This window comes from Bombus huntii, chromosome 14 (genome assembly GCF_024542735.1).
Source record: "Bombus huntii isolate Logan2020A chromosome 14, iyBomHunt1.1, whole genome shotgun sequence".
Classification (NCBI taxonomy): domain Eukaryota; kingdom Metazoa; phylum Arthropoda; class Insecta; order Hymenoptera; family Apidae; genus Bombus; species Bombus huntii.
In genome coordinates, this window is record NC_066251.1 from 8,302,341 (window position 1) to 8,314,394 (window position 12,054).

General features: G+C 41.5%; 1 protein-coding gene and 1 long non-coding RNA gene across 2 annotated transcripts in view; one reads left to right on the plus strand and one right to left on the minus strand.

Annotated features, from left to right (window-relative positions):
• The window catches only part of LOC126873313 (uncharacterized), a 245,898-nt gene that overhangs the window by 153,122 nt on the left and 80,722 nt on the right, over positions 1 to 12,054 (minus strand). The gene's annotated exons all lie outside the window — the stretch shown is intronic.
• The window catches only part of LOC126873299 (uncharacterized), a 163,477-nt gene that overhangs the window by 88,609 nt on the left and 62,814 nt on the right, over positions 1 to 12,054 (plus strand). The gene's annotated exons all lie outside the window — the stretch shown is intronic.

Sequence of the window (12,054 nt, forward strand, 5' to 3'; positions counted from 1 at the left end):
AAGAGTACACGGCAGGCTTTAAAGGAAGTTACGTGGCGCGGAACGAAAATGGTCCCTTGACGAGTTTTGCCATTGTGGTTTATCGAATTTTCTCTTCTTCCGTGAAAAGTTTCGAGTGCCGGATCGCGGCTCTGCTCGCGCCAGACACGTTTCAATTAACGTTCGGTTTCCCTTCGAAATTCCTGATTAACTTCGCATACCATTGATCAACGAACGATTTTCTTCCTTGCAATCCATTGATTACGAAAGGCGAGAGAAGTTCCTTTCCCGTAACAGCTTTGATCTTGACTTTCTCTCAGCGTCGCATCGAATTTTCCAACGGTCGGCTAATCTTCATTTTTAAAATCCAAATTGCGATCTCTCTCGCGCAGAGTGATTTAATGGTATGTAAAATCGATCGTTGCTTTTCATGGTTTGCTTCACCACTCAGCGAGCTTTTATCCGAGCCTCTCAGTGGCGCGATTTTTATAGCGCAGCGGCAGGCCTTTTTCCATAGAAAAGCCTATTTAGCTTGTACGTGGATACGATGTAAATGCAGCAAGTTACGAGAGTGGCTCTCCCCGAAAGTTCCAATCTCCCGAGGCGAGAAGGAATGCGATTAAGCGTTGATGGCTTCCTAAATGCAAACAACCCCCGAAACCGTAATCACCGGAGACAATCACGCCGCGACAAAGGGTAGACGATGTTTTACCGAAGAAGAATAAATGACAGAGGCACTCGGCGAGGATGTCAATTAACCGACACCTCTTGAGATTCGTCAGCCTCCTAGGAAAACAGTTTCCCTACGACTAATCTACTTTATATTCGGCGTCGAAATTAATTCCCTGGTTCAAAAATAATTTTCTACGTCTGCGTTCCATGTATTTATCTCAACAGATTCATTCGTATAACAAACGAAGAGCACGATGGTAGAATTCAACAATTATAATTATATCCTTAGCTCCCATAAAACTTCGTCTATTGCCAGCTACTTTCACAATGGATTTGCATCTTTGGATCTACCAGGTTGTTCTCATTTTCGATTATTTCTTCCCGCTAATCCGTGAAGCGATATTAATGTCAGAAAATCAACGAGAATATACCCCCATCGTATATTTCTCCTTGCGATAGTCTAATAATATAGCGAGAGAATGTTAAAGAACAAAATTGTCAACCTCGTCTCGTATTCGACATGCGCGTTTCGAGGATTCAAATGGAGAGCAACCCTCCGAGCATCCGAGCCATTAAACCAATTGCAGCAAAAATGGACGCTGATTTTACGGTAATATCGGGTTCCAAGAAACGGAAACGAAGAAAAGGTGCTGTCGTGTGTGTTATTGCACATGATACGCTTAAGCGAGTGGCGTGGCTTATCGTCAGCCGGAAGGAGGGTAGCTGGAATTCGTAGGTTACTCGGCCTCTCCCCTCAATGCCTCGTAGCATTTCCCGACGTGGCGGCATCCATCCCCTACCATCGACATCGAGGTCTTCGTCCTCGTCGTCGTTGCCTTCGTCGTCGTTGCCCTCGCGCCGTGGCATCGCGACCCTTATATTAAAGGCAGCCGCCCCATCCGAGCGAGTTGCACCATCCGGCGTGTTCGAGTCACGACTACGCGCGAATAACTGACTCATGCATCCTCGTAAGGGTTCCGATATTTTCTCTCCGTCTCTCGCGGACAGAAAGCTTCCTCCAGCGTTTTCTTCGCACAAGCTCGTTCATTTTTACTGCTGTTATTTGAAGTATCTTCCTTTGGGGCGGTGCACGAGACTGTAAATATTGTAGAATATTCCGGCCTGCGAGAGAAATCGGTTTAAATTTAATGTCAGTCAGAGGACAGAGGACTCCTCTGTCTGGTTTCGTCGAAGCGATGGAAATTACTTAAGATCGTACACGTTTCTGAAAGACGTAGCGTATCGGTCGAAAATTTTTACGTAGACTCTTGGAAAAGTAATAGACTCGGAGAAGAGTTGTGTATAAGGCTGGAATTGTGACAGGAGGTTGGTAAAGTTAGACCTGGCTACCTGGGAAAAATTGGTGCTCTTTTAATTAACCTGATGGAATAACGGTGGAAAAAACATTTGACGGTAGTGTAACTAACCTTATCATTAACGGAACGAATTTGATTAAATTCTCTCGTATTCTTGATATAGAATTACAGTTGAAATGTAATTAGTTTAGTTCAGCTCGTTACCACCTAGCAAATTGCGTTTCACTGTTAAGCGAGACTCGTTACAAGTTGCATAGAACACGAAATATTTGAAATATGTAGAAAGTATGATATTGTGAATTTATCGTTTCCTTCTACGATAAGTAAATTAAGGGGGTATACAACCATGTCGACTTCAAAAAAACCAAATCTTGTGCTGCATTTTTTCAAAGCTTAACACGTGTAGGATACTGTGATAAAGGATATTTTGAAATTCTAAAGTACGGTGCAGCTATAAAACTGAACACTAGTGGATTCTTTTATCTTACAGACAGATTAACTTAAAACATTTAACGCGTTTTTCTTGAAACTATGTTTTTCGACCTTGCATCCGGTAGATCTCCGAAGCCCTTCATCCGATTAACTTGAAATTGTTGCACATTATTCTGCGTAAGACTATCACAACATCGCGTATGATTTCTTTTTATATCTCAACCCGCTGAATTTTCCTAAGTATTTAAAGTTGATTTTTTTCAGTGAAAAATAAAATTTTGCCCTTAACAAATCGCCATTCTCTTATGTTTCAAAATTATGTAAAAACCTTACCTTGCGTTGAAGATGATCTATTTTTGTATAAGTCTCTTAAATATAAACATGTTTTACTTTTTACAATCCAACCACGTTTGCCGCTGGTTGCAAGCAAACAAAGTTGCATCGGATATGAAGTTAGATAATATCTTATCAGCCATTTTGTAATTTTGTAATTTTGTAATTTTATGTAATAAAAACATATGAATACAGAGCTAAGATGTTGTTTAAAATTCCCTGTAACAATTTTGATTCTTTACCAAATACTTGCAGGTGACAAAAAAAAAAAAAAATGTTAGATTTATCTTATTTCGTAGGTCTTCGGAGTTGCATATTCTTTTAATAATTAATACGAGGCACGATATTCTCGGCAAGACTAGTGCGTTTCACGATAACTAACCGTAAACTAACGTTAGCTAAAAAGCAGAAAAAGCTCTCCTCTTCTTGTTTACTCTTCCTGTTTGATATCTTGTTCATACGCTAGTGTTCTTCGTTTTCTTCGTGTTCTTCGTAGTGTAGTGTTTTTTCTTGAAACGGAAGCTCTTTGTCTAGGCAGAAAAACTGTAAATATTGCAAAATAACCGGAACATGGTAGGGCCTCTGATGTGAGTGAAAAGCATTTGTTTGGTGGATAGATTTTAAGTGCAAGAATACATCTCCACCTTTCATGTACTAAATTGTAATATTTAAAATCCACCATAATATGACTATTTATAAATATACCACGACTAAAACGCTATCGATCACTTTTTATTGCGGAAGTAGATAGACTTAATGATCCAAGAGATACTCGGGACGCGAGAAGTTGGATGTTACCAGGAGAAACTAGAGACAATTAGCCAAGTAATAGGAAAACTTTTCAGTATCGAAGATTTCCATTAATCTGCATTAATCTTGCGAGCACCACTAACCAATGTTTCGTTCGTTCTATGAACGACTCCTGGTAGGCTACGATAAACACACTAACAACACTAACAAGTAATTTAGAAGATCCTGAGGGATGTTATAGCTCGTTCGTTATTCTCGCTTTCTAATCAACACGGAACAAACATCGCGTGATGATAAACGATGCCCGCTGGAGAAGCTACGTATTCCAGCTTTCCGCGTCGAAAATCGTGAAACCTCGATGATAGCTATACGAAGTTGAAAAATTTATTTTAGGACGACGACCCTGCTGGCTCGAGTCATAAAAGCACTGCCGTACCAATCATGACATCACTTTGCAATAGAAGCATTCGCGCACCGATAGTTTTTATGTTTCCATCAAATTCAAAATTCTTTCGATATCATTTACTCTCGCGCGATGTCGATTTGTATGTATATTCGTCACCCTCGATCTGTGACGAGTTTCTACGTAGGCATAGATTTTTTTTTATAAGCATTCAATTTTATGTTTTAATTTTTTTACAAATTCTTCCACGGAATCGAATCTCCGTAATTAACTCGTTCAAGATATTACATTGAAAAGAAGTCACTTGGACGTTCGGTAATGAATGCTTGCCCAAGAACGTAAGAACGATTATTGCAAAGTTCCCAAGTACCAAGAACCATCGTTCGCGATGTCCATGTAAAAAATTGAACGTGTAATAGCGAGAAATGAAGTTTTAATTGGACGATAGAAAAAGCATCGTATCATTTAGTTACGATAATTTTTTATTCCACCAGGACCACGGTTCAGAAGCAGAAATAACTTGAGCCTCTGGCTCACCGATATTCCACGGACTTCCGGGAACAGAAGACCGAGCGTTCCAACTTTTTTAACTAGCTCAGGTATTTTCATTATTATTAGAATTTCCGTAGGACCGAGTGGGAAAACTTCCTTTGCTGGAGCGTTCGTATTAAAATTTTTACGAGCTGCCAAGCGGAAAACTAAGTTTCCACCATTCTCCGAGTGTTTTCGAAGCGAAGTGCGAAATACCACACAAATCCGTTTCCCTCCTTTTAAGAAACTTCTCGCTAAAAGAACAATCCCTTTTCCTTTTTTCTCCGTTTGAGCTTTATTTCGCGCCTGAAGCCGGTATGGCCGCGTGCTTTACGGGCTTCTTTCCCGTCGTTTATTATTTTTCAACGCCAAGTAAATTTTATGGGGTTCCGTTGCCGCGTGACTCGCACCACCAGTTCGTCACCACCTATCCAAGAAGCTTCCCATGAGATTCTTCTCAAATAATGTATACAGGGTGTTCCACAATGAGTGCTACGCCCAATCAGATATTTACTCCACAGACAAAAATAAATTCGAGATTAGAAATCGAAAATCAGGAAGAATGAAGCTTCTTCATTTGCATCCGCGTTTTGTGAGAAAATGTAATTTGAAAATTTGTCGGATACACGTACATGTAGTTATATAATTCCCTATGAAACGCGTTAAACACGACCTATTTTGAACTCAACTTTCTAAGAGAAAACGAGATCCAAAGGAAAAAATCTTATACTTCTTTTCCAACTTATATTTGTTTACAGGATAACATCCTATGCAAGTTTATCTCCTATCTTGGAGCAGTGTGTATACACGTATCGCGCACAGTTTTCATATCCGAATTTTACGATTCTAGGATGCCAGAACGACGTTGAGACTTGCCGTTGGCAGCTGTTACCTGCCTCCTGTGGGTCGGCGTGCGCCCCAAGATTCTTGTATTAAATCGTGAAAAATGGATTTTTTGATCCGAGCATATCGACAGCACGCTCTCGAGCGACTTGCTCGTTCTTCTGTTCACGGAGGCTCATGGTGATTTATGAGAAACGCACATCGAGTGTATTACGCGAAAAACAATATCGCCTTGCCGCGTGACTTGCGTACTGCGCTTGCAAACAGGGGCTGCAAAATTCGAGGGGCTGCCGCGTTTAAAGCGTCGTTAATCTGTAGTCTCTATGGTAGCGGAAAGATTTATGAGAATCGCGCTATAACGATCGATGATTCGGCCACGATATAAAATTCGGTTTGGACAATTGTGCAGAAGATCGGTGATGGATTACAAAATCGCGTGAAAAGGGAAATTTCTTTCTCTTCGATATTTTTACATTTCGAATTACAATTGTACATTTTCGGCTACTAATTTAAAAAATTTCCCTTTCTTTGAAAAGTCAATGCTGCGGTAGCATTCGTTCTAGCAATTTAAAAAAGAAATAGTAGAAACTGCTCATCGATCCGATTAATTCCAAACCAATTTTAAAAAATGGTGAGAGAGATATAGTAATACGCTGGATATAAAAAGTCGCAGTGAATGCCAAAATATACTCCGAATTTCGAGTAAGTCGTCCGCAATTGGAGTGTATCATTGTACCGAAAATTAAACCGAGACCTTTACAGTTGTGTTTCGACAATAAAATGAAAATTTTCTGATTAAGCGCTCGCCATCCGTGTCGCATAGCGTAATTCGTCGCTACGTTAGATTTATTCAGAATTATTAAGAAGTTGAACAATGCAGCTACATATATAGCATTTCTAATAGTAAAAACAACAAAAATACTTGAGTTCTTAGAGAATATACGAATACCTAATAATCGATCAATTACTAACGAAATACTTGGATTTTAGTAAAATTCGCAGAATCGAATGAGAAACAAAGACCGAAATATATTGTCAGAGGCATTTTTCTCCTCTGAATTCCCCGTGCAAGTTCGTACCATTGTTTGTCGTCGGGCAATGGCGTTCGAAATCGTTGCTTGAAATCGATATCTCGATCGGCGGAACGATAGAGAGTTTTCGACGAACTCGAGAATGGGAAACGGGCGCTGACGAATCGCGAGGAGACGGATTCAAATAAAAAGGTGAAAAAACATCGACGCCATTTATTCCTGCGAAAGTTTCGTGCTTGAGGAATGACTCTCGTTATGCAGCCACCGAACACGTCAACGTTTTCAATTGTACCCTTCGTCGGTCCTCGCGGCTTTTTATTTCGCGGCCGAGCGTTCAGCCGTGAAATTGCGCCGCTATAACTGCGTGCCTCGATCGGAACGACAGAAAAATCTGTTGCCAGCGTACGTATCAGCTTTCCCTTACCTGTCGTACAATCGATTGCTTAAGACGCGTGTCGGGGTATCGTTCATGAACCGACAGCAGCTGATTTTCGGGCGAAAGGAAATCTTTCTGCATCGAGGTAATTACTCGATTGATAGTTAAGATTCTTCGTAAAATTATACAAACTTAATGCCTTTCCAGTGTAAAAATTGTTTGAAAGAAATTGATAAATATTGTCCACCGTCTCTTGTTTTTGAACGCTAAAATCAAAGAATTGATACTTATACGTTAAAAAAAAATCCGAAAATAGTATGGAATGTCCTATTGAAATATGAAAGATGCAAGATTGTTACCAAGAGTTTTCAAGAGCATAACTTGAACATATTGCATATAAATATATGAACATATAATTGAAGTTAAAGCACATTGATGACTAAGTGTACGCTGTAATTGTGAGAAAAGGACGCTAATCAAGGGAAACGGTGGATGTCTGCGAGGTAACAGATACCTCAGACTTATAAATGCATCGTATCAAATTGATCCGTCAATGGGGGACAACCCTGTGGCAGTGACAAATTGGTGTGAACAGAGGAGAATACCAAAGTGAGCGAAGGATATTGCGTGCATGAGATATCGCAGGGGTGTGACGGAATTGTTCACGTAACGGCCATATCCTTTTCAATATGTTGCAACTTCCGTGTATTGGAATTGCAGAAAGAACGATGGGACGTCGAGAAGCTGAGCACTTTCTCATAAGAATTATTTCTAGAATCTCTACTTTCGTAGCTTATACACGAGAAACAAGTAATTTTCTTCCAAACGATAAATTTTTGGTTTTTAAAGATTTGTAATAAATGCATACCTATCTTTCCTATACGACAATCAATTAAAATTTCAGTATCGAACTTGTAATACAATTTTTCTAAGAAAACGATAGTCTCCAAATCGAAAAAAAAAAGAAACGCTTTTCGATCGTTCTGCGGCACGTCAACGGTGTTTCCATATACGAAACAACTTTCCTCTTGGAACCATCAGGAATTATCTCAACCGCTGCTCGACCAGAAAGATCTAGACCTTTCTGACAAACTCGTCGCATACCGTTTACGAGTGGCGCGAATGACCGCCACAGATTCCACGTCTCAATATCGAAATGTCTCTTGTAGTTGATCGCGATTGGAGGTTGATCCATCAGGCTAAGACACGTTCATTCCAACGGGCGAAAGTTTGCCGATAGTTGAGAAGACAGATGAACGAAGACGAAGGATGATTGGTGGTTGGCTTTGGGAGTAACTTGGAGACAGTTCGAAGACACTGTCCATGGACACATATACAGATCCCTTAGCGCAGAAAAGGGGCAAGGGAGGAATCGCTCACATTCGGACCGATTCCAATTCCTGATGCCTTTGCTTGGTCAACGACGCGACGAGACGCAACCATCAGGCCTGATTCTCTCTCTCCACGCTTGGTGGAACCAACCCTTCGCTAGGCTGCCCGCAAACAAGGAGGTGGGCAATTTCGGGGTTGCTCAGCGTTTCTACCCCGCTGGACCATTTCAGTTCACCACTCTCCCCTCGCTCGTTCTCCGTACTCTTCTTTAACCATCCCTCTCTCGTCCCTGTATCTGTGTATCTCACTCTCTCGCGATCAGCCGCAACGCTGGAAACCAGATGCTTCCACATTCCTCGAGGTCGAGAACTTCATTGCCGTTCGTGGAGCACCGGGGATCTTGCTGATCCTGGAATTCGATCGAAGCCACGATTCGTTGGATTCTTTATGACATCATAGGTATCGAGCGTTTTCGCAATTGCCAAGGGGATGTACGAACCTGATGAGTTTGTAAGCGAGGGTGTTTCTTTATTGTCACTTCGCGGGGGAGTATATATTGGTCTACGAGGTGTCCGAGAGTGGAACGACATTTTTACATTTTAATTCTTGTACTCTCTTCCCCCTTCTTCTTTTCCTTGTTTTCTGTATTTTAAGTAGCATCGATGTTCTTGAGAGTTAACACGAAGATAAAATACGTACTCTTTTATCGATTATTCCCTTTATTCGGTAGTCCATTAAATCCACCTTATTTTCGCCGTGTCATGCAGTTTCTCTATCGCCCCAGATACGAAGAACAGATTTCTCGACATCGTGTCAGGTAATTAATAACGAAACTCATACATGTAACTTTCACTGTAAGTGCTCTTCGTGCTTCGTCACCGTTCAGTTTATAAGCGAATATACGGAAGAAAAATAGCCTTCCATCTTTTCTGTCGGAACACCGATTGAAATTCGTTCGATTGTCCCATTGTTCGAAGCGATGCTCCTGTTGTTCAAAACGCGATAGAAATGCGCCCCCTTTACAGGGGAAAGAACGAAGTTACAAAGACACAGCGGGACGATTCGGGTCACAAACAATTTGAAACAGTTGTGGCGCGCTCCAAGCTATTTTCGCGTTAGATTAGTGCGTTTTAGCGTACGTCTGCGGATTATTCCGCTGGTGTAAGTATACCGGAAATGCAGCCACCGTCCCTGGCAGCGGACCTTAACGTTTATTGTTATCCAGGTTAATACCCAGGCTCCGTGTTGTGGAAACTCACGAAATCCAAGCGTGACACAGGGCAGCTTTGTTTCTTCCATTCTATCAGTCTCCTCTTTATTCGATTTTATATTCCTGCTCTCTGCTTCTCTTTCGGTTATCTGAATCGTCTAAAGTTTTCCGCAACACTAGCCCGACTTTTGCTGCAAAGAAAGTCGAACGAATGCAACCAGCTTACGATGTTATCGAAGTTGTGTTAGTTTTGTAGATTCGTAAATTTGTAGAATTTTATAGTTTTCCTCGAAATTCTGCTTCTATCGAATGTCTGAATAGATGTTTCGTTAATATATCCTGGGGAAATTTCGCCTCTAAATTTCTTCGAAATAAATTTTCATTTTTATTGAAAAAAGTTTCAAACGTTTTGAGTTGACTTGAACAATTATACGACTCAAGGGAGTTAAGATAAGCATCGTAGAATATTTTCAAACTTTTCGAAAAGCTAGAACCTAGTAATCAGGTTAGACGTGGACACCAACGACCCAGTTCGCTTGCGAAGTGCGAAAAAGCATGTTCTCTCGCGGAGAATTTAGCGTACAACATTTTTCTGAAAGAGCAACATTTTACCCGAGCTTGACCCTTGGACAAAGAGGACCAACAAGTCCACGTTCGAGGGCTTTGTACGCTTGATACTTTAAATTTTGGAGTATTATAAGCGAGTTTAATAAAATGAAGCAAGGTAATCTGTATTCATGGTGGTTGCGATGTTACGTGCCTTTTTTCTCCTTGCCTTGATTTCCATATGAACAAAGGGAAGATAAACTCTTGAGAAACAGCAAGGGCTGTGGCCAGCTTAAAGCGCAGATAAATTTCAAAAAAGATTCAACGCCGGAGATTCGGTACCGATATATCAGACTATTCTCGTGAAATTTTAAGACGTTCTCGCCTTTATTTGGAAAATGCGATTGTCCAAAATAAAATGGCGGCTCGAGTATGATATAATGTACCCGAGTTTCGTTCTCTCATACCTCGATGATTATCCAGGCTAACCTCATGAAAAATATAATGGTCGCGTTTCTTACGTTCTTTATTTTCATCGTACTCCGCTTTTCGTTCTCTTCTAGCCGATAAATAACACATCCTAGAGTGTGCTAGAAAACTGTACTAACAGTAGTTTCAGCTTCAGGTGCTGAAAACGACCGAAAGAAAACTCGTAAATAACGATAAACTTTCTATACTTCAGTCCTAATAAAATAAAAAAGAAGACAAGTTAACCCATGACTTTTTATTATATATTTCACGTCTGCACCTTCATTTCTCTGACAAATAAATAGGAGAAATAAATTACACTGATCACAATTTCACGCCAGAATTCATACATCCATCGTAACCCAGCGCAAGTCGCCATTCACGCACAGTTGTAACTTGTCTGCAAACAAACCGTGAAAATACCGAACCGAAGACGACGAGCAACACAGCCGCGTTTCCTTCATTTCATTTCTCTATTCATCGTCCCTATTCCACCCTGCAACCGCTTAACTCTTCTTTCACCCTCGTCCGCCTCGGTTTCTCCTTCTCTTGTTTCTCATCCATGGCTTTTCGCGCTGCTAAACGTTAAGTTTCCTGTTCAGGCTGTGAGAACCCGTGGGGAAGGGGGTAGTAGCTCGGGGTGGGCAAAGAAAAAGAGACAGAAAAGAGGGAAGGCGCGGCTGAATTTATGCTTCATTCGTACACGTTAGGTATACACGAGGAGAAAACGAGTGGAGCGTAAATTATGGTACTCTTGAACGCGAGCTCACCCGCACTCCGACCTTCTATACTTCAACCTCAACCAGTCGTTTCTCGTTGCGAGAGCCTGTTGTCGGTACGGGTTAGAGAGGTGTCTTTTATTTATTGTTTCAGGTCAGGCTATGCCGCAAGAAATTTCATTTTAAAAAACCGGCGTGTTCCCCTTGGACCCGGCAAGCGCGCGTCCCTGTCATCTTCGTTCACCTGTCCTTCGTCATTTTTTCGTTCTCGCCGATGAACTTTCATTCTCATCCATCCGGTTCTCTAGTTTGGCGCGAAAGAGAGAAGAGCGGAGCTCGCGGCAATTTTCGCGAGTGAGACCTCTTTCCTTTCTGGCTCGTCCCTGTCCTCCTTCTCGCCGGTGTCTACTTTAAGTCTATCTCAAACACTCGCTTCAAAGCATCCTGTTAGACTGTTTAATAGACAAACGAGCCGGCTGTGAATTGGTAACGCTTGTGAAAGGCGTTCGCGCGAATGGCTCACCGCTCCTGTCCTCCGGCGTATTTCACGCTTTGTATTGAATTAACACGCGTGCAGTACAAAAGCTACTACACGTGGATTTCCTCTTTCGGAATACGTCGCCGGGACGTGTAACTGTTCGCTGCAATCGTTTTTCGTGGCTTATTTCGCGACCTAGAATTCCGTGTTTCGAGGTGTTAAGAGTAACCATTGAGATCAAGATGAAAGGAAAGTGCTTCCGAAGATTACATTTCAACGACGCTGATCTCGCTAAAAGAAATCTTTAACGGGACGTTTGTCTGTTTTGGTTCGTAGATACTGCTGGATTTACGTTCGAAATCGATCGCGTACGTACACCTATGGATAAACTCTCAGTGGAAATTATTCCCGGCAATTTTAAATAGCGGGGGAACATTCGTTTTCTCAATGAAATGCCTCGATCAAGAGCGTTTTCACAAGCTTCCATGGCATTCGCGATTCCACGGTTGGAATCCAAGCAGGTAATCAACGATAGTCGTCGTCGTCATCGCTCTTAAATAGCTCGGATGGAAAATCCCATATTTCCGAGGCAGGTTTCCCCAGGATACACAAGAGGAACGAACGAGTTCCTGTTC